The sequence below is a fragment of the Peromyscus californicus genome, unplaced genomic scaffold, assembly GCF_007827085.1.
Source record: "Peromyscus californicus insignis strain IS unplaced genomic scaffold, ASM782708v3 Scaffold_14__1_contigs__length_90479793_seg_2, whole genome shotgun sequence".
NCBI classification, from domain to species: domain Eukaryota; kingdom Metazoa; phylum Chordata; class Mammalia; order Rodentia; family Cricetidae; genus Peromyscus; species Peromyscus californicus.
In genome coordinates this window covers 46,728,217-46,755,866 of record NW_026294436.1, presented here as the reverse complement: position 1 = coordinate 46,755,866, position 27,650 = coordinate 46,728,217, and the positions used below count along the sequence as shown (strand labels likewise).

The 27,650-nt window shown below is 40.2% G+C and overlaps 1 long non-coding RNA gene across 2 annotated transcripts in view; it reads right to left on the bottom strand.

Annotated features, from left to right (window-relative positions):
- LOC128109874 (uncharacterized) overlaps nucleotides 1–27,650 on the bottom strand; it is a 61,111-nt gene that overhangs the window by 32,418 nt on the left and 1,043 nt on the right. The window contains exons 1-2 of one of the 2 annotated variants that reach the window (XR_008217944.1): nucleotides 26,199–26,316; nucleotides 25,452–25,565 (exon numbers count right to left, since the gene is read on the bottom strand). This is a non-coding gene — a long non-coding RNA (uncharacterized LOC128109874). Of the gene's footprint in view, nucleotides 1–25,451; nucleotides 25,566–26,198; nucleotides 26,317–27,650 lie in introns of those variants that run through there. The other variant, XR_008217943.1, reaches the window with a different exon arrangement.

The window sequence follows — 27,650 nt, the reverse complement described above, 5'->3', positions numbered from 1 at the left end:
ACAGAGATAGAGTATAAACACATACACACACACACACACACACACACACACACACACACACACGCACGCACGCACGCACGCACGCACACACACACACACACACACTCACACACACACACACATACAATTTTTCAGTGATCTAAATCAACCTTAAAAGCCACTTGAGCCACACACTAGGGAAGGAATCTTCATGTAAGCTATATAAGGTGTGGTGGCTTGGTTAGCTTGTAAGAGGCAGTACAGGAAAGAATCATCTTTGGCTATCAGCTTGTCCCGTGGGAGAAAACTTTGCCTAACACAGTTCCAGAACAACAAGGAGGATGGTGTAGATGAATCAAAGTAGCAGAGAGTCAAAAATTCAACAGCCAATTTCCCCTCAGCACTGCATCTCAATGAGGCACAGAACCTTGGGTAAATGGTGCCCCCCCAAAAGCAGGTACTACCACTTCGCTTTCTTCTCAGAAAACTGGTGAGGGGAAAAAGCCCCACTTTCCAAAGCCTAGAAAGAGAATGAATATGCATTAACAGTTCTGTGATCCAGGTTCTGGAGATACAATAATGAACAAGAAAAGTCTAGTCCTTGTGGTATCTGTTAGGAGAGAACAACTCAGAAGATATAGTTGGCGGGGAAGGCTTAATATGACACTTAAGAGCATGAGGAGGTTCTCCAGCCTCCTTCTGGAGGCTCAGAACATATCCATAAGCAAAAATGCTTCCATTATATTCACATACCATCTAGTGACATGCTATACCTTGCTTCCTTTAAGAAATCTTAGGAGCAGTGAGGAGACAGTTGCTCAGCTACATGGAAAAAAATCGTTGGTACAGAGGCTACATTTCTCAGGGATCAAACAGAGTTATATTTCCTAACCACTGTGTGTCTTATAATGAAACTAATGTGCTGTTGGCAAGGATGTGGATGCTAGAATCACACAATCCACACATTTGGAAATAAAAGAAACCATGAATCAGACTTGAGCTCCATCTGTCCTTCTGGTTTATTGGAATGATCCCAGTCAAACACCAATCCTCAGAGATGGAGGTCGCGTATAGAACAACAACAAAAAAAAAGTATGGCTACCAAGGAGCGACTAATTGAGGCTAAGGTTAGAGCTATCTAGATGTGTGTCCCACGCAGGAAGGCTGTAAGGAAGATCATTGAACATGCAGTGTAGCCCGGTGGGCTTCTTTTCCAGAAGAGAGGGAAACAGGTGAGTGGATGGATGACAGAGGGTATGTAAGTTTCAAATGGAAGAATAAAGGACTATGAGTAGAGTGTAGAACAGAAACCCTCTGGTGTTAGAGAAATTCAGTCTCAGTGGCAGTCAACTGCCAAATAAATAGCCTCCAACTCAGAGGAAGCCATCCCGTTACACTTCCCTGGGACCGACAAAGAATTTTCTCCAGTTTTTTAATCAAAACCAAGGTCATGGCATCAAAGTTGAAGAGTTTGAGGCCTCAAAGGAAATGTTTCTGAGGCTGCAAGTAGGGTCTGGGGAAATCCACACCAGCTCTACTCTGACCTAAAGGATGCTAACTTCTATTCGGGACAGGGACTGAGAGAGGGCTGATACAGCCAACAATGAAAAATGAGACGGAAACAACCACAACCACAACAAAAAGAGAGCGCAAACACAGAGACACTTACAAAATAGTGTTGCTCGCTTTCAAATGACTCACAGTGGTACCGGGGAGGAGATAAAGCTAAGATTTGGGCCAGAGCCCCCAGAACTAGGTAAATAGAGTTGGTTTTCCTTTCCTCCAGATTCTGTGGCTTCTCTTCACCTGGGGGAAGGACCGGTGATAAATAATGTTGGGGTTTTTTTTGTTTGTTTGTTTGTTTTGGGTTTTTTTTTGACATGTGTAATTGTGTGTCTCTGTATCTTTTGCGCTTCATCTGTTTCATTTTGAATTCACCTTGGTCAAGTGGGCCTTGCTAGTAATGGTGAAGCAGAAATAGTCTCTGGTACTGGGGGGGAAATTCTACCATTCACACCAACTCTTGCTTTGACAATCCCCTCCCCATTTCCCTCAGTTTGCACTACCCATGCTTCACTCTGCCCTACCTTCAAGTTCTGGAAGTTCCTCACGCTGAGGTTGTAGCTAACCACAGGTAGAGCTGCTCCAGGCGGGCATTTTTTAAAGACTTTGCTATGTATCTTTTGTTCCTGAACTCCGGGAAAGAGCTGTTTAAAATGTTATCATGGCTAATTTACTAACGGGAAAATGGCAGTGTTCTGGTGATGGATGATCCAGGCAGGTCTTTAACTCAAGTCTCAGACAGAGTTTTTGAAGCAGATCGCATGGATAAACACCAGAGGCCATGGAGAATACAATTCATATAGAAGTCTAGTAGCTAGGTAGCAAGTAGTAGCTACACAATTTGTACAGGTACTTGCTTCTAAACTAGCAACCGTACACGACATATCTTTCTTTTTTTGAAATATGCCACTCATATATGAGAATGTTTTTTAAAGAGACACGGGGAAAGTAGCTGGATTATGTTGTCTCTTACTCAATGCTTGGGTGTTGTCGTGGATACTGTGGCATGTCACCCAGATCCCTGCACTCAAGATGAGCATTCATTACCTCACCCCAGAACTTTTGGAGTATTAGCAGCAGCTAGCATACTTGAGCTGAGCTATGGTATAAAAACTTCCCTCCCTCAGCCTATGAAATCTGCCTTGCCCAAAGTCATGTCTCACTCCCAGAACCAACCTGGATCCTGTGGCCAGCAGATCAGGAAGGAAGGCCGGATTCTCTTTTCTGAGGTGGGAAGATTCTGAAGGGGCATCTGTCAGATCCTATGATGCCTTTACCATTACTGTTTCCCATCTCTACTATTCCCTTGACTACCTTCATTTTCCCTCAGATGTGGTTCTCACCTGAACACAAACCTGAGTTCTATACTGATTTTTTTCCAGTGGTACCCTATCAAGACAAGCAGAAACAGTGAGACAGGCACCATGAGCTGCCTTTATTTCCTTGTTTATTATTGGAAATAGATTCTTCCCTCATACAATACATCCCAGTCACAGCTCCCCTCCCTCCTCTCCTTTAAGCTTCCCCTCCCACCTACTCTCTCTCCCAGATCCACTCCTCCTCCATTCCCTCTTCAGAAAAGAGCAGGCCTCCAAGAGACAACAGCCAAACCGGACAAAACAAGATACAATGAGACAAGGCAAAAGCTCTCATATGGAGGCTGGACAAGCCAATCCAATAGAAGGAAAAGAGTCTCAAGAGCAGGAAGAGACAGATATACACCCACTCTCACTGTCAGGAGTCCCATAAAAATACCAAAGTAACAGCCATAATGCATATGCAGACTTCATGCAGACCCATGAAGGCCTTGTGCTTGGGCTTAGTTGATTCTATGGTCCACGTTCTCCCACTTTCCTCCATCTCTTCTGACTCCTACAATCTTTCCTTCCCTTTTTCCTCAGGGTTCCCTGATCTCCAAGGGGAGGGACTCAATGGAGACCTCCAATTTGACTCTTTTCTCATAATGTCTGGCTGTGCGTCTCTGCACATGCTCCCGTCTGCTGTGGAGGAAGCCTCGCTGATGATGACTGGACAAGGCATCGATCTATGAACATAGCAGAATATCATTAGGAATCATTTCAATGATTTTTCCTTTTTGTTTGTTTGTTTTGCCAGTCAGGTTTGCTTCTACCCTAGGTCTCTGGGCTATCCAGTCTCTGGTTCCTGGTCATCCAGGCAGTGTACATGAGCTGCCTTTCAAGACTGCCTCGGTGAGAAGCTGCAAAAAAGTGAAGGGTGGTTGTAGACCCTAGCAGAAGGTCTACAGAGCAGAGAAAGAAACTGAGAAAGAACTGTGATGGGGCTAAATTCAAGTCATAGAAAACAGCATGTTGCCAAAATTTTTGTTATGTACTGTAGATGGCTTTGGTCTTTGTTTGTAACCCTGACTGTTATTAGATCAATGAAAATTTTAATGCTTCCTATGAGTTCAGAGAACTAAGATTTCTTCCTACATATTTCAAGACATTTTCTACTGCTTTAGAATAGCAAAGTTCAAATTCAGGCTGTTTTATCAAAAGGCCCACAGCAGGTAACCCTATATGCCTCTCGTGTTGACTATTTGATTTAGGAGCCAGTGATTAATTAGTGATTTTTTTCCTGAGATAATGCGTAACAGGGTTTTTTTCAGAAATGATAGAAATTTATAATCCTAAATGTAGAATCCATCTGTTTCACACACTGTAATATTTAATAACTAGAAAACGAGTATTCCAGCATGACAAAAATGTGGGGTTTGGAGGTGACATAGAGACACAGGAAGTGTGGGAGGGCATTGCCTTGTCAGGGGTAGGCTGTAGGATCCTTAGCTACAGGGCTTATGTCAAGTAATCGTTTTTAGATCTGTCTATCCCATTCCCTGGTTATCCCATATTCCCACTATGTTTTACTGATTTTTTAAGTAACTTTTTAAATTTTTATTTATGCGAGGGATATTTGTGTGTGTGTGTGTGTGTGTGTGTGTGTGTGTGTGTGTGTGTGTGTGTGTGTGCATGTGGAGGCCAGAAAAGGGCATCCAATCCCTCAGAGGTGAAGTTACCGGTATTTGTGTGATGCTTAGCTTATTATGCGGGTGCTAAGATCCAAATTCCGGTCCTCATGATTGTGCAGCAAACACTCTCAACTACTGAGCCATCTCTCCAGCCCCTATTTTTTTTTTCAGAGCTTTATAAGCTTCTAGGTTATAGTGATTATTTGGCAACTATTCATTTTAAGCTTCACCTCTTCCAAGATGGATAGATGGGGAAAAGGAAGGAAGGAAGGAAGGAAGGAAGAAAGGAAAGAAAGAAAGAAAGAACGGGGAAATTACAGCTGAAGCTGGTCTTTAAACTCCCTGGGGAATGCTGAGAAGCCTCAAAGCCCTTATCTTCAGTCCTCCCCCCACCCTGCTGGGGGTTTCTCCAGCCAGGAAGTTCTGTGAGGAAGAGGAGAGAATATCTGAGACAGAAATCCTCAGTCATTCAGAGAAAACACGAAAGATGGTGTCTGCCATGGATGCTGAGGTTGCACCTTGTCGGTTCATAGACTCTCGGAGGTCCCTGGGGCACTTTGTTGTCGTAAAAGAAGTTTCTTAGTTTAGGGATTTCCCCCAAGAGTCTCTGTTACAGTTTCATCTTTGAGCTGTCAGGAGCCCGCTAACTCTCTCACTATCCAAATGGAGCTGCTCTTTATTGACCATTGAATGTCTGATGCTGTCGGCATTCACAGAAGCTGATTACAAACGTTTTTCTACACTGTCCCTCCAATGAGCTCATTTAGGTAGATGTTTACATTCTCATATAGAAGTGCCAAAGAAGATCGAACTGAGATTGCCTCTATGGAAGAGTTTCAGGAGAGGAGATACATTGTGGGATACTTTCTATATTATTCACATCTGAATTTTTAAAAAAAATCCAAGATGGGGAGATGTCTCAGTGTGTAAAAACACCGACAAGCCTGACACCCAAGTTTGAGTCCCAGAACCCCATGTAAAAAGCTAGGTGGTAGCATACATCTGCAATCCCTGAACTTCTATGGCTAGGAGGGAGGTGGACGCAGGAGAATCACCCAGACACTCTCAAGCCATCTACCCTGGAGTAAGCAGCAGAGACAAGAGAAATGCTCCAGCAGGTGGAAGACAAGAACAGCCTCCTGAGAGTTGTCCTCTGGCTCCACATGGACAGCATGATATGCACACATCTGCACACACACACTCACACATACATACATACACACACACACACACAATAAATAAATAAATAAATAAATAAAATTTAATAAATAAAATTTAAGTATAAAGCATATCCTCTTACAGTTTAAAAACTATAACACCATTTATAAGGATCAAGAATCACAGAAACCAAGAATATTAAAGTAATATATACCCTTCTGTCTTCATATGACTCTCAGATCCTCCTGGAAATATGGGAGATCTGATGCCAAGGTTTAGTCACTTCTTGAAACCATCTTCAAAGGCACATGAAGGCACACTTACACAGTGTTCTCTAGCCATTTTTCCTTCAAGTATTCAAGGTCAGTGATACAGAGCAAAATTTTCCTTTTCAACAGCCACAGACTGGATAAATATATCAAATAACTTTTTAAAGAACAGTAACATTCTCAGAATAAATACATGTCACCCCATCAGTAGCTTTCTATTTTTGTGTCCAGTTTCAGCTGCCCATAGGAGTTTCATTATTCCAACTCTCTAGCTATGAAAAATAGTCACTTCTTTCTATCTTGGAGGCTTTGGTCAATTAGTCCACTAAGTCTATGTGTGTGAGAAAATCATGAAGTAGTCATTTCTAGAAAAAGTCTCTAGGTAATGGTTCTTGTTAAAAATAAAATATGGCATGGGATTCAAGGTAAATATTATTCTGTAGCCACAAAAAAAATACGACTGCAATCTCTTATCATGAGAGTTCTAAGATGTCTTATAACCTAGTTAATCTAATTTTGTCAAAATTCCTGAAGCCAGATAAGTAAAGAGGTTTACTTAGCTGACAAATCTAGTGGCTGGAATTTCCAATAGCATGGCATCTGTTGAGGATCTCCTGACTGCATCCCAACACAGTGATGTGAGGAGAGGGGGGAAGCCACATGCAGAAGGGTCCAGTGGCTCACTTTCTCCAAAACTAATTCATCATGAGAAACTAGCCTTATCCCATTCATGGGATGAGGACCCTTGTCTATTACTTTCCAATAGGCCCCACCTCTGAAAGATTCCTACAGCGCCAGACTGGAACCTAAACTTCCAGCATACAAACATCTGGGGGTTACATTTAAAAGGTTTCCAAGCTGTAGCACCAGATAAAAGAGTTCAGATATCATCCTGGAGCAATGGGAATAGGTGAGATGTATAGTCGGTTTTTTTTTAACTGAAGGAAAACAGGATCAGATACATAATACAGGAAAAACTCACTGAATAAGGCAATGGTTTAGAAAAGGGGAAATTTCAGAGCAGAACATTCTGCTTGCTCATGAAGGGAAAGTCCTTTAAATATTCAGCATCATTAGGGGAGAAACACCTGGGGCCTTCACCATTGCTGGTAGAAGCACAAATAGCATTTCTGATCCTTCCTTCTAAAATGTTCCTTGCCCCAAAGGAACAAACCTCCACTTCTGTTCACCAAAATGACTTCATTTCATGGTTACTGACAATGTTCTCAGTCCCTTACACAAACTTAGGGGTTACTTAAATGTTCTCATGACATGGAAACTAGTTTCTCCCAGTGCAAGATATTAAGGAATGAGGTTAAGGAGGAAGCCACACATCTCCTAACCTAGTCTCAGAAGCCACACACTATAACTTCCACCGCTTGATTTTCATTAGAAGTTAATAATTCATTTGGTCCATGCCACACTCAAAGGGAGAGACAGTGTCATCTCTTGAATAGGCACATTCCTGAGCACATTTTAAATTACGTGTATTTACTGGGTGAGGGCACTCAGGCCATGTGTACATATGGAAGGGACAACTTATGAGATGCATCTTTCTCCTTCCACCATGGGTATTGTTGGGGACAATTTAGTTTCAAAGGCAAGCAGCACCTTTCCCTGCTGAGCCATCTCACGGATCCTGTGGTCACATTTCAAAATACAGCGGTCTATTTTAAGTTCACATTGATGCTCACGAGATGGAAAAGCTGAGTTTCTGTAAGATGTAGCTCTACAGAAATTCATGAAAGCAACAAGGAACTCCTTAGAGATTCCTGGGGCACAGACCTTTGGGGGATGTTCTCTGTTTATCTCCATATCTGAGAGGCAAAGAAACCAGATGGGATTTTCATTATACTGCTGCTTACACATGCTATTGAGCATGCTTATGAGGACAAGAGATGTACAAAATTCAAGAAGAGTCAATTTTGGGCAGAAAATACTTTTCTGTTAGCCATCACAAATTGTGGGTATCCCCTAAATACTTCAGTATTTCTATGTATCCCAATTTTTATTTTACTTCTAACCAAAAACGTCTAGTATTGGGTCTTTCTGAACTACTTAGATGCTTGTCCATTGGAGAAGGGGAGACTTCACATAAACCCTCAAGCAGCTCCCCCCACTACCCCTTTGTGTCCTGGTATTTGAGAAAAGCAGGTTTGACTCCAGTTACTTGATCCCCTGACTGGGGATCACAGTCCCTACCCATTTATTGAATGAGGTCATCGTAGGATACCAATGAGAATCAGCTCTGCTTTTACAGTCAATGTGCTCCTTTAAAACATCAGTATTAACTTATTTACTCTACCCTGGAGGAAATTTCAGGCAAATCATACTGTTTTTCCATCCATTCTCAGGAAAGAAAATAGTTCAGCTGTTCTGAGGCGAATATAACTTTCTGTTTTAACATACCTTCTTTTGAAGTCTAAGCCCCAGTTGGCATCTTGCAATTATAAGTAATTTTTTTTATTTTTATGATATATAAAAATAATGAAGCATCATATAAAATAGCACTTATACTAAATGAAATATGGTAAGCTCTTTCTGTGGGTATTAAAGATTGTAGTCGGGCTGGAGAGATGGCTCAGAGGTTAAGAGCACTGACTGCTCTTCCAGAGGTCCTGAGTTCAATTCCCAGCAACCACATGGTGGCTCGCAACCATCTGTAGTAAGAACTGGTGCCCTTTTCTGGCCTGCAGTCATACATGCTGTATACATAATAAATAAATAAATCTTTAAAAAAAAAAGATTGTAGTCAAGTATAGTAATCAAAAATATTCTCATTAAATTGAAATTGGCATAAAATCTAAGAAGGCCAGAGTAATAAAAAGCCATAGCTAGCTCTTGTTACACTTTCCCTTCATGCCCTGGCTGGGATCTTCCAAGGTCTGAAGCATGCAAAGAAAGATGAATAAATGAAGTCATTCTCCTCCAGCACTTATACTCTGCTGGGGGTATCTTCTCTGCCATGGATGTTCTAAATGTCAATTTTTTTCCTGGAGTGGTTTTGTGGTTTTTTCAAAGATGGCTTCCATCACTGGGTATTTCTGGCTTACGGTTCCTCTTCCAGATGACCACTTCCAACTTCCCCTATCTTGTGACCCATCAAAAATTAAATATAGTTACCTCCTGTTGGACCTTTGGGCGCTCATTCAAATTCAGGCAACCATTCTTTCAAATACTAGAAGTTGTGATGGATTCCAACAGAGCCACCTTCCCTCACTCTACTCTATCAGCAAATGTGAGGCCACTGCTTATATGGTGTTTGTGTAGGAGACTAAGACTAAATACACAGAGGATGGACAAAATCCACAGGTTTTAAGGGTGCTTCATCCTTAGATTTTAAAGGTATAAGGCAAATTTCAGTCTATTAATCCCTCCAACTCCAGAAAGAATACCAAAGCCTGTCTGAATGACTCAGAAACATCCTTGAACTTGAGAACACTACTTGTTAATGTCTTCTTGGAATGATTAATCTTAATCAATTTCACTTCTGTGTCTGGCTTTATCATCAACTTTAGACAAACATGTTTATAAACGAAATATGAGGATTTTATGTTTTGGTTGTTAAATTAATTCATTCCTTTATTTTGCCTCACAATACTGGGAAGTAACTTACAACACCCATTAATGAATAACCTAAATCTAACCGGGAGGAAATAGCAGGAAATCGCTCCCAGGTTCGGGGACATCATACAAAATAACTGGTCTATATTCTCCCACTATGTCAATGACTTGGGTGACAATGAAAGGTTAAGGGACTGTTTCAAAGTTGATGAGATGATAGATGGGAATATAAATAAGCACAATGCATGAACACGTACTGGATCTTGGATTGGGAGAAAAATTTTACTAAGGACAATTGAAAACACGAATAAATCCATGTTAAATTTTTCAAGTTGATAACATACAGCAGTTATATAGAAGAGTGTGATTTGCTCTTAAGAAATACTAAAATATTTAAGTCTAAAAGGACACAATTCCTAAGACTTTCAAGTGCTTCAGTAAATGCATGGACATACAAAGATGAGATTCTGGATCCTATGAGAGAGAAAAACAGAAGAGGGAGGGAGAAAGGGAGGAGGGAGGAAGGGAGGAGGGAGGGAGGAGGGAGGGAGGGAGAGGGAGGAACAAATTCGACAAAATGGTAGCACTAGGCTAATCAGACCAGGGTACACAAACTCTTCAGTAAGGTTGAAATTACTTCAAAATAAAAGTTAAGTGACTTCTCATATTCTTTACAAACCTGAAATTATGTCTGATAGTGCCCATTTTATAAAAAGGAACTAAGGCTCAGAGATAACTGTAAGATTGTGTCTAAGCAAATTTATCCCCCAACTGTTCATTGACACGGCCAAAGCTTACTCTTCTCATCAAGCCATATTGTCTCTCCATGGCATAAGAAAAAGTCAGAGCAGATCCAGAAGCTTTCTGGGTGAGAATAATTGCTATGATTCACCTCGATGGGTAAACTCTGAAGGCTAGAATGAGAAAGACAAGCAGATTAGTTAACTTAAAAGACCCTTTGAAATGACTTGCTTTTATTTCACTTCTAAATTCCACAGTAAACTGCTTATCTGGTGTTTGTGTAGAAGACTAAGTCTAAATACATAGAGAATGAACTAAGTACACAGGTTTTAGGGCCAAGATGAAGAAGCTGTCTATTCATGGACCCAGGAGATGGAAACATTAGCTTGCTGTCATTGAATGGAAATATAAGAACAACACTTTGAGATCTTTGGCAGCAGTTAACTCTGCAGCTCACACACGATTGAGCCTGTATGATAATGAGTATTTTGAGACAGGTAATGCCTGGGGGGCGCTCACCAACCCAAGACAGAGCACCTGTGTGGCCTGGGCAGGTGTCTCCATGACGGGTAAGGTGACCTGCTGATGTCCCACACAACCTAAGTCAGAAGCTCATTTTTTAGTAAAAGGGGGGGCCTGTACGGCCCTGGCCCCCTTTTTGGGTAACTGATGCCTTGCTTGCTGACCTTAACCTTGATATCCTCCCTATGCTAATTCCCTGCCAGGTTCCACCCTCCTGAATGCTTAAGGGAAGTTCCTTGTCTGTGTATCCTGCATATTGGGAGTTAACAGTTTAGATGCAAGATTGTAAAACATCGGTAGCGAACTTCTGCCCTCCAGGGTTCTCCCATTGTGCTGTAAGCCTGTATTTAAGACCTCCTCTCTCCTTCAATAAATGGCATTCAGCATTAAAAAAAAAAAAATCTTGCAGGCAAGGGGGAAAAAAAGGAAACAGTGTGTAGGGCAGGTGCACGTGTGACTTCACAGCCATCGTGGCAGCATGCATAAGAATCTAAGCAAGCTCAAGCCTGACAAAAAAATCTCAGCAGGGAGGAGGGTGATGGTCACAAAGTCCTGCCTGTATCTAGGGAGCTGCTGGCATTTGATAGCTACTGGGAATGAGTGTTCTTTAAGGGTGTGACCCCTGGTAGCTCAACTACAGTCTAGGGCAGACCCCATAAACATAACCAAGAGTATTTGGGCAAAAGAGAGAGAGAAAGAGAGAGAGAGAGAGAGAGAGAGAGAGAGAGAGAGAGAGAGCGCACAGGAAGTGAAGTTGGCTGAGTAGAAAGAGGCAGGATGTTGGGAGTTGAATATGATCAAAATACATTGTAGCAAATTCTCAAAGAATTCAAATATTGTTTTTAAAAATAATAGGACACTATCCCAAAGAGAAAAGAGGAAGTGATTTAGAAATTCACAAAGCAAGCAATTGCACTGCTGAAAACTGATAAGCAAAAGATGAATAACCACAGAAGAGAGACCAAGCTGAACACGGCTCTAACCACGAGATAGGGAGAGGGAAGGGGCTCCAGAAACCACATCCAAAATGTCCTCCAGAAGGCCCCAGTGAAAAGAGACTGGTAGTTCTATGGGGGTGGGGTTAAGGGGACGATGGACAGACAGACACCAGAGCACTCACAAGCCTCAAACCCAGTTGCAGGTTTTAGTGAGAAGTCATTACTCAGGTGGGTGGCTCAATCAGGAGAGGAATCCCATTTTGTCACTCTGTGTGATCCAAAGGGCAGGGCTGGGTACCACCTCGAGTGAGATTTTATGGCTTAAAACTGAGCTACCTTGGGGTCGAAGAACAGAGAACAACCACAAGTCAGGGATCCTAAGTTTACATGCCACAAACCAGGAGCAATAGATTACACTAGAGGGGACGTAGTGGAGAGTGGAGGCTCAGATACTGAAAGCCAGAGAACAGCCTTCCCAGAGGCCTATCTCCAGCAGCTAAATACACCAGCCAGTTTTCAGTGGCTGAGAGTAAATAACATCAACTGAGAATAACAGGCGTTTGATAGGCCTGAGCCTGAGGTCTACAAGTGGATCAGCTTCTGGAGCCATTTATCCACCATTCAGTGCTGAATGGGTCAAGAACTTGTTTTCTCAACAGATAAACACTTAAGAGATGTTCAAAGTATGGATGAAGACAAGTCCTCTGTCTGTATAGGTCTCTGTTTCATGGCTGTGTCTCATACCCCTCAGCTAGAACACTAGCCAGCACAACCTGGAGAGTCTAAGGATAAGAGAACCTGTCAATCTCACAAAGTAAAGAACTAAATGTAGCCATTCGAGGCCCCTAGTGCACAAATGAGAGAAATCACTAATGCGCAGACATCTCTGGAGACCGTTGTGGACACGTACCAAAGAAGGCTTAAAGCCCGCAGAAACCACAGGGAAGACAAGAGCCAATGATTTCAACCAACCCATCACACTCCCACCTGAGAGTGGAACAGGCAGACTATAGATTTCAAGGACCTAGAAGAGGAAGCTGAAACAGCAGGCCGCCATCTTTCTGTTTCTTCTTTCTTTCCTCGGGTTTGTCTGTTGTTTTCTACCCTTGTGCTTCTCTCTTTGACTTTTAGTAAAATAGCAACAGTGTTTTCACTTTGTCATATTTTTAAATATTTTTACTTTATTTCGTTATCCCCCTTCATACACAAAAATATTTACTTAACTTTATTTTCACATTTTTCTTCATTATGGTGCAATCTTGTATTCTTTTCTTCTCTTTCTTTTCGACTGCCTTCCCTTTTCTATTCTAGCTACTGTAACTATAATTGTATCTTGATCTTATAACTCATGATTCATTTTTTTATTCTTTATCTTACATTTGTCTAACTTTGATTTCAATTTTTTTCCACAGCATTGGGGGAAAAAATCTGTTTTCTTTTTTTGTATTTCTTTTTAAATTTTTTCTGACTTCTTGATCTTTTCTATTCCCCACCATGATATTCTGCTCTTCTTTTTCTTTTCATTCCTCTAACCTGTTTTTCTTCTATTTTTCCTTGCCTTCCCCATTGCATTTGTTTACTATTTTCACACTTAGAGCAATTAATGTGCAGAACATATAATGCTTTAATTTTCTATTGTCTGATGATCATTGCTAATGTATTAGTAGGTTTTGTATTTCTAAATTTTTCTTTTCTTTTTTAAGAGATTCATTTCATTTTTAATTATATGCATGTGTACATGTGAGTATATGCACATGAATGCAGGTGCCCTAGGAATCCAGGTGCCTTGTAGATCCCTCTGGAGCCAGAGCTACAGACAGCTGTAAGCCATGGGACACGGTTACTGAGAACCAAACTCAGGTCTTCTGTAAGAGCAGAATGTGTTCTTAACCACTCAACTCTCTCTTCAACCCAGTTTTCCTTTTGAAGAATTTTAGTATTTGGTTTTCTGATTCAATATGATTAAAAGAAAGAAACGGGTTTTTGTAGTCAATCAATAACAAAACTGGATGCCAGTATCAGTTAGCATGGAGAGTGAAGTGAAAAGGTGAGTAGCTTATATAAAACAGAGAAGATTATCCCAGTCCTGAGACTGAGTAAGATTTAGACTCACTTCGTTTACTGACTCTGACTTTCTGTATCCTAGACACCACAAGAGTAATGTAACAAATCATATCAGTGTACCACTGCAAACCACATCAAAACCCCGAAAAGCAGTTTTGAATGTCAAAAATATTCACTTCCTTAAAAAACAACTTTCCTATATGGGTGTGATATAAATCCACACAGTAATTCCAGAACACTGGAGGCAAAGGCCAGAAGCTTGAATTCCAGACCTAGGCTACAGAGTAAGACACTGTCTCAAGGGGACACACACACACACACACACACACACACACACACACACACACACACACACACACACACACACACACTTCTTTAATTGATGTTTGAATATAGTATTTCTTTTACATACATATATACAAGCATAATGAAAATGTTTAAGATGTCTGTAATGCCATCAAGAAATCAACTGTAAGAATTCTTATTGTAATAGGAGATGCATAAAAACTAAATGCATAAAGAAATACTCAATAAAACAGAAGAATTTTTTCCAAATTAAGAGAAAGAAATGGATATCAAAACACAAGGGGTATTTAGAACTCTGAAATGCACATCAGTGGAGAAAAACGTCTCCATGGCATATTATAGTTAAGATATCAAAACGAGAAGGACAGAAGCAACATTAAAAGCGTTAAAGGAGAAAACACCAATTCACTTACAAAAGCAAACAACTCATTAGACTTAGAAGACAAGAAAAGCAAAGAATGATGCATTTCAAACCTAAAAAGTAAACAACTGCAAACAAGATTACTATATCCAGCAAATCTCTTTTTAAGCTTCAATTTTCTTATTTTTAAATTTTTTACACAATATATTTTGATCATATTCTTTCCCATAATTTCTCCCCAACCCCATTCCCTGCTCACCTTACTTAATGTTCTCTCTCTCTCTCTCTCTCTCTCTCTCTCTCTCTCTCTCTCTCTCTCTCTTTCTCTCTGGAAAAAAAGCACACACAGAGTCTATTTCGTGTCAGCCAGCCACTCCTGAATGTGAGGACGGCCCTGGAGTGTGGTTGATATACCCAGTAACACTCCATGAGGTAAGCTGAAAATTGATGGAGAAATAAGGACATTTCAAGCACAAACTAAGGCATTTCATGACCTCCAAGCTTAACACTGCAGGAAATACTTCAAGGAACACTATACACAGAGAAAGAAGAAAGCCAGTCTTAACAGCACAGGAAAAAATAAATTTGATGAGAAGACTAGATGAACAACAACAACAACAACAAAAAGACCTGACAAAATATCTATCATATCCAACATAGTAAATCAGCAAGCCTGTGATATTAATAGGGCAGAAAGTTTAAAAAAAAAAAAGTAACCAACCACAAACACAACCATCAAAATCACAGGAATTTTTAAGCCTATCTTAAGATTATCTTAAACACAAATATATTCAACTCACCAATAAAAATATGAAACACTCTGTTGTCCCGAAGAAACAATACTCACTGGCAAAGACATCCACAGACTGAGATTCAAATCCCAAGAATTCACATGAAGATCAGACCCAGTAACACACATAATTCTAGCACCCTTACAATGAGACAAGAGGTAAAGACAGGAAAATCAACCCACAGCAACTCATGAGCCAGCTAGCCTGGCAGCCACAGTGGTGAAAAACAAGAGACTCTGCCTCAAACAAGGTGGAAGAGAAGGAGCAATACCTGAGGTTGTCCTCTGACCTCCACATGCACCATTAGCAAGCATGTGCCCACACTTACCCACAGGAACATGTACACATATAAACTAATGATTGGACATAACAGCAGTATTATGAAACAAAATGAAGACATAATAAGCTTTAGTAAAGACTTTTTATCCATCGATTAAGAAGATTGTATGATTTCTGTCATTAAATCTGTGGGTTGCTACATTTACTGATTTTTCATAGGTCGAACCAATCTCATGTCTGGAACAAACCCAACTTGGTCATGCTGTGTGATCTTCTTACAATGTTCTTGAATTTGATTTACAAGTATTTTATTGAGAACTTTTTAATCCATGATCCTCAAAGAAATCCATCTAGTTTTTATTGCATTGTGTCCTTATTTGCTATTAGAGTGGTACTAGATTCATAGAATGAGTTAGTAGTGTGGCTTCCACATGCTTTTTTGTGGGAGAGTTTGAAAAGAACTGTTGTTAACTCTTCCTTAAAAGTTTGGTAGAATTTGACAGTAAATCCATCCATGCCTGGGCTTCTCTTTATGAGGAAACTGCTGACTATTACTTCAAACTTATTAATTGTTATGGATCTTCTTAAGTTTTTAGATCTTCTGGGTATAAATTTGGAAACGCATATGCGCCTAAGAATTTATTAATTTCTTCTATGTTTTCCAGCGTTTTAGAACACAAGTTATTGAAGTATCCCCAGTGCTCCTCTGAATATTATGGGAATCTGCTCTAACACCCCTTTTTCTCTCTCTAATTTTATTAAGTTAAGGCTTTTCTTTCTCCCTCTTTCTTTGGCTTGAATTTGTGTTTGTTATTCTTGTTTACATTTTCAAAAATAACTTTTTACTGAATTTACATATTGTTCTCTTAGTCTACATTTCACTAATCTCTGCCCTAATTTTTGTTATTCTTTTCTTGCTGTCTACTTCTTCTAGGTTTGGCTTGATTTTGTTTTCCTAAAATTTGAGTTGCATCATTGTACTAGCTGGTCTTGTGTATCAACTTGACACAAGCTAAAATCATCAGAGAGGAAGGAACCTTGGTTGAGGAAATGCCTCCATGAGATCCATTTGTAAGGCATTTTCTCAATTAGTGATCAATGGTGGAGGGCTCAGTCCATTGTCAGTGGTTCCATTCCTGGGCTGGTGGTGGTCCTGAGTTCTCTAAGAAAGCAGGCTGTGGAAGCCATTAAGCAGCTCCCCTCCATGGCCTCTGCATCAGCTCCTGCCTCCAGGATCCTGCCCTGTTTGAGTTTCTATGCTGACTTCTTTTGGTGATAAACAGCAATGTTTCCTCCACAACTTGCTTTTTGGTCATGGTGTTCCATCAAAGCAATAGAAACCCTAACTAAGGCAATCATTAAGTTATTTGATATCTGTTTTTTCAATGTCAAAGCTCAAATTTTCTTCTTAAAACTGAGTTATCTGTGGCTGAAAGGCCTTGGTAAGCTGTATTACATTTTCATTTGATTCCAGCAACTTAAATTTACCCCCAATATCTTTAATGAACACTAGTAATTCAAAAGAAGAATTTAAGCCTCCAAGAATTTGTGTCATTTCTGTAGTTTATCTTGCTGTTGATTTTCAATTTCATTACACCATGATCTGACAAAATAAATTATTTTCACTCTTTTGTATCTGTTTTGATTTCTTTGTTACCTAGAATGTGATCTATTTTAGAAATGTCTCCATAGAGAACATGAGAATATGCATTCTGTATCTGTAAGCTGCAATACTAATACATACATTAAGTCCTTTTAACCTACAATGCAGTTCAGCTCTCATGATTTTTGTTGATTTTTTTTCCTCTATTTAGTTGACCCACCTATGACAGCAGGGAATTGAAGTCACCCACTACTGTTGTATCATGACCTGTCTGACCTGCTGTGCCCATTTGTTTTTATGTTAAGAGAATGAGAGTTCTAACATTCGGTGCACATATAATTACAGTTGTTATATCTTCTTAATAAATGTGCTCTACATCGATATGTAATGTGCCCCTTTATCTCTCCTGACTAACTTTGGTTTGAATTCTACTTCATCAGAATAACAGAACAACTATGTCAGCATGGTTTGGGCTTCTATTTTCTTGATAGGCTAACTTCCATCCTTTGACTTACACTCCGTGGGTGTCTTTTCTAGGGAGGTGAGTTTTCTAGAACAAGTAGACAATCGGATCTTGCTTTTGAAGCCAGTCATCTAGTCCATACGTCTTTATAGATGAGTTGGAGCCATTTACATTTGAGGTTATTATTGAGAAAGGCTTACTGATTTCTGTCATCTTGTTGGTGGTTTTTATGGTTACTTAGATCATATTTGTTCTTTTCTCTCCCTATCAGTGTTGGTGTTTTGCTCATTTACTGTGTTTGACATGATAGATTCCTTTCCAGCTCTTGTTTGTTAATCTATTCCTCTCATCAAATTTCACTGCTTCCTGTGCTCTTTGGGTTAAAACTGTGTTGCTTCCTTCTCTGAGCACACCATGCCTTTGAGCATCTTCTGCAGTGCTGGCATGAACTGGCTTAACTTGTGTTTGTCTTAAACTGCTTGCTAAATATTTAGGTTTATACCCCTAGATCTGTGGCACTCTCTACCCTTGTCAGAAAAGCATTTTTTTTGTTAGTGGGAAGCAGTCAATTAGAGACTCACAACTAGTAAATAATGCTAAGAATAGTTGACTGTGAGTGTTCTGCCCTAAGTGGGACACTTGAATCAGTACCCTCCACACCTGTCTAGGCTCAGGGAACATCACCGAAAAGGAAGCAGAAATAATGTAAGAACTGTAGGATAGGGAGTTACTGTGAAATGCTTTCTATTGGACATGACATGACTGTTGCACTCAGACACACAGTAGCGGTGATCCCCCTGCACAAGATCAGAATAAGATCAAGCCAATTCAAAATTCTAGCATCAATAGGAGAGGAGATCATGAGACCCTCATCTCAAGCTTAGAGGCTATTGGCAAGTAATGAGTTGTAGGGGAGAGAATGCCATTTTTCCTGGGGGTATGCCCACTGGTAGGTAGGCTGCCAATGTTCTGGTGGATACCCCCCAAACCATGGGCATTAAGTCAGCACTAATTGGACTCACTAAGATATAAAATAGAAGGAAGAGGAAGAGAAGGAGGAGGAAGAAGAGAAGGAAATATGAAGTTGGATGTATTGGAAGGATTGAGGGGATAGAAGGGGAGAAATGGGGAGGAGCTGATATAATCAAATATCTTGTACACATTTTTGAAATTCTCAAAGAATAAATAAAATTATTGTATTTAATAGTAAAAAGAGAAATTTCCTTATTTCTCCTCAATTTTAAGAGATAGATTTCTGGATATAGCCATCTTGATTGGCAGTTATGTACCTTCTGGGCTTGAAATATATAAGTTCATTTCTTTCTGGCTTTTAGAGTTGGTGGTGAGAGATATGTTCTGTCGTGTTTGATTTTGTAGGTGATTTGGTGCTTTTCCCTACAGGTTTTCATACCACTTCTTTGCTTTGTATTTTTGACATCATGACTATAATATGTTACAGACTATAATAGTTATATTATATATAATAAGAACATAGATATGTTCTTATCTGGTCATGACAATTGGGGTTTCAAATGCCCTTTATGTTTGGATATTTCTTCTCTAGATTTAGAGGATTTTTGCTATAATTTCTTGGACATGGAGTCCATCTTCCTCCCAAATATTTATGTTTATACTCATAGATTGGTGCTTTTCTCCTCTTTGGTTAGAAAATCTTTTTGCTGTAAGCAGTGGTTAATGCAGATACTCACAACTGCTCCAAATCCTGAGAACAATGACTTTTGAGGGCTGAACCCTAAATGAGACATCCACCTAACTCCCTTGAAGGCTCATGGAATGTTCAGGGAGACAGGGCAGAAAGGATGTAAAAGCTAGAGAGCAGGGAAGGGTGCAGTTGTGAAAGACTTCTGAGTACGGCACTGCTTGCTGCTCTCCTGGGCTCACAATAGCATAGTTACCTGCACACGCTGCACAAGATGGGACCCATCAACACTCCATCATGGATGAGGAAGGGCTCGTGAGTCATGACCCTTCTCTGACAATCTATTGGCAGCTAATGGTTGCTGGGGAAGGGGGAGCCACTAAGTTGTCCACACTCCAGTAAATAATCTTTCACCCATGCTCATGCAAATGATCTTTTATTTGTTTATTTGTTCGTTTATTTATTCTTTGAGAATTTCATACAGTAAATGTTTATCATATTCTTTCCCATCCCCCAACTCTTTCTAGATCTCCCCACCTCCCTACCCACCCAACCTCATGCTCTTTCTCTCCCTTAAAAGGAAAAGAAAAGGAAAGGGGGAAAAATACTAGTAGTCATGGATCAAATTTGTGTTAGCCAACTTCCTGTGAGCATGGGGCTGGTACTGGGGTGTGGTTGATATACTCAATGTCACTCCGTTGAAGAAAAGTTATTTTCCCTCTCCTGGCAGCTATGATTTGTGAATATCTTCTTGACTGGGGGTGGGACTCTGTGCTCACTTCACCCTCCTCTGTGCTGGAATTTAATTGTGCTGGAAGTTGTGCAGGTTTTGTGCATGCTGTCCTGGTCTCTGTGAGTTCATATGTGCATCCACCCCACATATCTGGAAAACACTATTTCCTCAAAGTCACCACACCATCTTTCATGTGGATCTCTAAACCAGAAGAGGAATGTGATAAAGACATCCCATTCAAAGCTGAGCACTCTAAAGTCTTATTCTGTATGTGTTGTCCAGTTGTGGGTCTCTGTGTGAATTACCACATATTGCACAATGAAACTTCTCTGGGAGGGCTGAGTGATTCACTGATCTATGGTTATAGCAATGCGTCATTAGGAGACATTTTATTGCTATGTTCATTAACAATATGATAGTACTAGGTTTTTCCTTAGAGCCCATGACTATCTAGTATCAGGTTCTTGGCCTCATTGTAACAGTGTCAGATGTGTGTTCCATCCCATGGAGTGGGACTTAGATCCAATCAAAATGTAGTCATTACCCCCATAATGTTTGTGCCACTATTGTATAAGTGAGCATATCTTACAGGCAGGTCGTTATTATAGTGTGCAGGGCTTGTAACTGGCTGAGACTGATGATTACTTTTCTCTCCAATAGCATGTATAGCACCTTCTAGCACTATGAACACTGGTGGCCAATGGTGATGCTTCCAGCTGAGAATCCACTAGACTTCCCTATGTTCTATTCGGTAATTACATAGTGCCTTCAGCAATGGGGTCTTACCATCAAGTTATAGAGGCTAACCAATAACATAGGCAGCAGCCTGTAATGTTAGGGCGTCTATGGGACCCCTTTTGCCAATGACTCAAAGAGGTGTAATCCGGTCCTGGTACTAGGGTTTTATTTAGTATCATATGATGTCTAGTTAGGGCATTATATCCACCATTGTATGGTAATTCCATCTAAATTCCTTCTATATGTGTATATATTTTAGGAAGCTTCTACAGTAGTGGGTTTTCAAATGGCTTTTCAATTATCCCTCCCTGCATTCACTCCTCTACCGTGATCTCCACTCCTTCAATCCCTTTAACCCTCCTGTTCTGATTTCTCCTTTGTCCCTTTCTAACACTATATTTTATATCATTCAGAAAATTTTAATTAAACTCAGTGGGTCACTCACATATGCCCCCCCCCAAAAAAAAGACATGAAAGTGGAATGAGAGATTATTAGGAAGAAATGATTCAACAGGAATGGGAGAGTCTCACGAAAGGGCAAAGGGGGATGAGTATGATCAAAATACATGGTATACATGAATGAAATGGTCAAATAAATTTTTAATAGTTTTAAAAGAATAGTAAACCTAGCCAACATTCAATTCTTTTCTGCCTTTTAGAATGTTTGTCAGAAGCATAGTTTCCAGGCTTCAGAATTAAAGGAATATGTTATAAATGAATTAAGAACTGCAATCAAAACGTCTAGGGAAAGACATGTAAGTACTAGGAGACTGTCAGGGAAGAGAATGGGGCTCAGAGGAGGGGAGTAACATGGAGGGAAGGGAAGGGAATATGATCACATGATCTGCCTATGTGCAACTGCCACAGTAAAGGCCATTATTTTGCATAATAAATATATGCTAGGGAGAAAAGGTGGAATAGATCAACAGAAAAGCTTCTTAAACTGTGATTTGTCAAGTTATCTACTTTAGTGTGTGTGTGTGTGTGTGTGTGTGTGTGTGAGAGAGAGAGAGAGAGAGAGAGAGAGAGAGAGAGAGAGAGAGCCGACAAAGACCAGAAGATGTCAGATCCCTTGGATCTAGAGTTACAGCTGGTTATGAGCCATTCAACATGGGTGCTGGGAACCAACTTCAGAGCCTCTGAAAGGGCAGCAAGTGCTCAACCACTGAGTCACCACTCTGCCCCTCCCCGTCCCAAAAAGATCCTTGCTCTGACCCATTTCCCTTTCAACTCCATGCACATTGCACTGAACACTCTTCCTACTGCTGAGAAAGTGACCATATGATGGGGTGAGGTGTTCCTTTCTTTGGCCTGCCATAAGCAAAACCCCTCCCTCACTCTGTGACATAGCAAACTTGCTTGCTGAGTACCTGTGTTGTGTGAGCTGGGATATAGACAAGACTCCACTGTCTCAGAGTTAGAATCTGCATAAGACATGCTGCAAAGTCATAGTTCCCATGTCTAAATGCCCAATGGGCTTGGCAGTGAACTCAGCTCTGTGATGATGTCAAGGGTGAGACCAGAGCCGGTGATGACCTGCTTGCCTAAAGACATTTCCATTAAAAATTGAAATTTATCACTAAACTGGTCAAAGAAAACAAGCACCATAACTTATCAACTTTTTTATCTCCAAGTTTAAAGTAAATAAAATAATTTTAGCTCTGTGCATTTTCTACAGAAAACAAAAGACAGGCTTGCATGATAGCAAATACTCAGTGCAAGAGATGGATGCCTAGCCTTTCAGAGCAAGGCAGCCCATGCAGGGCACTGTTGTTAGTGTCTCTGCCAAGAATTTCCAGAGAGGAGCTCAGATCTTGGAAAAAGCATCTTTTCTGGCCTGTGGTTATGATGTAAAGCAACCCCAAGTTCCACCTTGACGAGAAAAGCTATTAAGATAAGAAGAGAAGATTAAATCTTCTATGGAAAATCTTACAAGCCAAAAATAGAGTTAAAAGAGTCAGGTTCGGCACATCCAGGCAGAAGCTGATTAGGTGAAACTGATTTAATAGAAAATTGCTCTTTCATTCTTCATAATGCCTTCCAGAAATCACATGTCATAAACAGTATGGTTGTTTGATTTTTTTTTTTTTTGGTCTAGCACCTAACTTTGATCCTTGTGAGGAACTCAAGTCCAGCTGTGTGCTTTGTACGTGACACTCCTTCAAATGCAATGAAGTTCACATCCTGTCACACAACTTTTTTTCCCATGGCCCCAGTTATATGAATTTAACATTTTGCACATACCCTCAGCAATATGTTTCACATTTCTGGTCATGTCTGTTTGAAACTTACTTTTAAGAGGGTTTTTCTAATGTATGGACCCAGGGGTAAATAATAGGTGTAGTTGCTATGTTGTCTGCTTGTAAGAAGAGGCAAGCTCTTTCTGGAAATCAACACAGGCTTGGTGGTAGGAGCGCAAACTTTTAAATAAAGAAACAGTTATAAATCTCAAAAGTGCTGTGTGGCTTATAGCTCCTGAGGTCATGGTTGTGGTGACAGAGCAGGGCTTCTGCAGCAGCAGAATATTCTCTTCATATTTTCAGGAGAGCACCAGGGTTATATATTATATGAGAATCATCAGACCCAGGAGGATTTAAATGCTTTTTCCAAGACCTCACAACTACATAGAAACAGCCCCGTGACTCTCCAGTGTGCCAACTCCAGCCAGGATTCTTCACTACATTCTGCCTCACACCTGACCCACATAAATAACTCACCCTAGACAGAAGGTGAAGCTATAACATGTATGTGGTAGGTTGCAAAAGGACTCCCAAAAGGTATTTGTCCCCTGGCACCTCTAATTCTGTTGTATTACATGGCAAATGAACTTTCTAATGTTGGGAGCACAAAGGTCCTCATACTCACAGATAGCTTGAGAGAACTGAGGGTTGTATTTTCAAGGAAAAATATATATAACCTGTTTTTCCACCCAGAAGGCTAGGAATAGAGGTGGCTAATAGCCTGGTGAGCTACATTTTCGGAAAGGGCCAGGCCACACCAAGCTCCCACAAGCGGGACCAAAGGTGGCTAATAATCTAGGTGACCTTTGCATTATCTGTATAGCCAGGGACTCCCCCAAGCTCCCACAACCAGGACCTGAAGTGACTAATAGCTTAGATGGCCTCTACACTATCTGCATGACTAAAACCACACCAGATGCCCTGGCCCTTAAGATAATAGAGGTAGCCAACCTATTTCTAGAGTCCATCTTCTTGGAAGAAGTGACTTGTACTTTGAGTTGAGTTTTGATGTGATTATGCCTCCTTGTGCACAGGGGATGGTATTACACAAGGAAACTTATTTCCAAACTGGACTGTGCTTAAATATGCTTACAATAAACTCCTCAGGATCAGATTCTAGAAGTCTGAACCAGCATCGGTAAGTCGTGCCAAACCAGATTTCCTTCTTGTTTCTCATAGATCATTTCTCTGCTGGTCATAGCGTCTGCAGGGACTCCCACATTCCACTACAATTAAATTAAAGACTTTTGATACAGGGAAAGTTCCCAGATTCTTCTGTCAAATCCAGTGTCATTGCAGGGATCCTTGTGACAGAAAACTAGGATGGCTGGCACCAGAAAGGGTCTGAGATGATGGAAGTGAAAGTTAAAATGATGTAGGATTGGGAACTAAAGAATGCGGGTGCACTCCCTAACGCTAAAAAAAAAAAAAAAAAAAAAAAAAAAAAAGACAAAATAATAGGTCCTGCTTAGACCCATAAGACACCATGTAGGCTTGCTGTCACCCTGATTTTAGTCCCATGAAACTGATTTTGGACTTCTGTCCTTCAGAACTGAGGGATAATACATTCATGCTGTGGGAAGCCTCCAAATTTGTTGTAATAATGCATAGAAGTTGTTACAGCAGCAATAAGAAAGTCCTGGAATGTTCTTCTGGCATTGTTTTAAGCAAGGGTTCAACTCAAGAAGAGAACGGGGGCCAGCAAGTAGCTCAGAGGGTAAGGGCACTTCCTGCTAAGCCTGGTTCCATCCCGAGCACCCACATGGTGAAACAAGAGAACCAACTCCTGTGAATTGTCTTCTGGCCTACACACACACATGTGCACAGACAGACAGACAGGCAGGCAGACAGACAGGCAGACAGACAGATGATAGAAAGATAGATAGATAATAGATAAATGATAGATGATAGATGATAAGTGATAGATGATGAATAAAGATGATAGATGATTGATAGATGATAGCTAGATAGATGATTGATAGGTAGATAGATAGGTAGGTAGATAATAGATGATAGATAGATGATATGTGATATATAATAGATGATAGGTGATTGATAGATAGATAGATAGATAGATAGATGATAGATAGATAGAAATAATAGATGATAGATAGATAGATAGATAGATGATAGATAGATAGAAATAATAGATGATAGATAGATAGATAGATAGATAGATAGATAGATGATAGATAGATAGAAATAATAGATGATAGATAGATAGATAGATAGATAGATAGATAGATAGATAGATAGATATAAATGAGAGGAACAGTATCAGATCTCACATAAGCTTTGTTCCTATAATGAATTATGAATAATTACTGGGTGGCCTTTATTCTTAAAAGTTCATGTCCTTTCATTCTACATACTAGTTTCTAAGGAAACTTTACTTTTCCTAGCATATGCTTACTCTTCAATATCATACTGGACTACCTATAGGCGAAGGGAAAAGAAGACAGTATAACAAGACAGAAGTTGTTTTCTCACCGACTGCTACGGCAACTCCATCAAGTCAGCATGAGTTTCATTTGTCGTCCTCAGCATGTGTCTCCTATGTGGTAGTTCAAGATAGCTGCTCAGTCTCCAGGCACCACATCCTCACTGAAACCAGGAGGAAGGAGAACGGAAACGTAAGGCCATGTCTTCGCCCCAGTAAACACTGTATACAGCAGTAGCACATATGATTACATTTCATTTGTCCAATTTGGCCACAAAGCGTGTTTGAAGATATAGTCTTTAACTGGGAATACTGGTTACAGCCCTTTCCTTTATAAACACAGGGGTTCTATTCCTAAGATAACAGAATTATTCATGTTATAGGCCATCAGAAGACACAGCTGCACAACTGAGCATAAGGGTCTATGTTAGAAGCTTCCTGGGGGGACCCGTGTAGGACATGTACTCCGTATTTCGCCTGACAAGGACATCTTACAGATGAGTCCCTTTCGGAGCATTGCCCATTTTGTCATTGGAATCAAGTTCTTTCACCTGTACTAATATACAAACCACTAGTTACTGGATCTTTTATTTATGATGCTATTGGCTTATTCCATTCGGGGCTGCAAATCTACAACTGTGCTTGACCCATCAACTCATGGCAATAACGGAGCAAATAAAGCTCATTTGTGCTATAAACGCTATAATAAGTTTCTACAAAAATAATACTTTGGAGGTGCATTATGTGTGACTTTGCCTAACCTACAGTTCCTGAAGTTTTATATTTAAGGCTCCTACCAGTCCTTTCCTGAGCACACTTTCTGGTCCTCTCCTGGACTTGCTCTCCCATCCCATTTACTGGACAAAACATAATCCATCTTCCAAATGTCTGCTAAACTACAGTGTAGTACCACAGCAACAGCTGAAATGCAAAGATAAAAATTAAGTGTTCAAGGAAGTGGAACAACCTGAACTCTCACACACTCGTGCCAAGAGATAAATTAGTACAACTGCTACCATGGCTACTTCATTGTTAACTTGACCGGTTTGAGAATCACCCAGCGGACACGCTTCTAAGTATGTCTGTGAGGATATTTCTGGAGAAGTTTAACCGAGGAAGGAAAAACCTCCTGAATGAATGTAAGCGACACCAACCATGGGATCCCAGATTGAATAAAAGAGGAGGGGAGGACAGGGAGGAATCCAGTGGAGCACCAGCATTCATCTCCCTCTGCTTCCTGACTGCAGACAATGTGACCATCTGCCTCATGTTCCCACCACCATACCTTCCATCCCTGACAGACTACACCCTCCTAAACCAGAAGCCAAATGAAGCCCTCCTGCTTAAGGTGCTTTTATTGGGTGTTTTGTAACACCAACGAGAAGAGTAACTAAACCACTGTCACTTTGGAAAACTGTGATTATCTAAATCTGCATGTGGCATAAAATAAGACATCACATATATGTGTGTGAATACATATATATCTGTCTAGTATATATTGAAGAATGTGATATATACATATATGTATATGCTGAGGGATATATATATACACACACACTTTTTAAGCATATGTACAGGATTATGGGTGTAGCTCAGGAGTATAGTAGCTTATCTAGCTTATACAAGGCATTGAGTTCAATCCCTGAGCCACAAAAAAGAGAAAGAGAAATTTTAATGGCAGCATTATCTTTAGCAAGCAAAGACTAGAAATAACATCAAATAGTAATGCAAATGAATGGAGGAGTTAATGAATGCTCACAGAGTGGTGTATCATACAGAAATGAAACTAAATGATTCTTACTTTATACCCAACAATTTAGTGACTCTCAACACATATTTGTTTAAAGAAACAAGACACAAAAGACCCCCTATTGAATGGTTCCTCATACAAAAAGCATTATTTATTGCCATGACTACGTTATGCTATTTAAAGTCAGACAGATGTTACTTTAAGGACACAGTAGATGAAAAGAAAATCAAGGCATGCTTCTGAGGTACAGGTTTAGCCCGTACATTCAATTCTTCAGTTTCACTAGGCTGTACATTGACTACACAGCTGCTTCTCAGCTTACAATGGAAGCATGTCCTGATAGGCACGTCATAAACTCAAAGCATTATGAGTTAAAAATGCATTTGATATCCTCAAGCTTTTAGACCACCTTAAAGTAAAAGACTCAGAAATCTAATCATTATACATTAAAGAATGTTTTAAGAAAAATTATGAATATAAAATTAGGTGTGAATGAAGT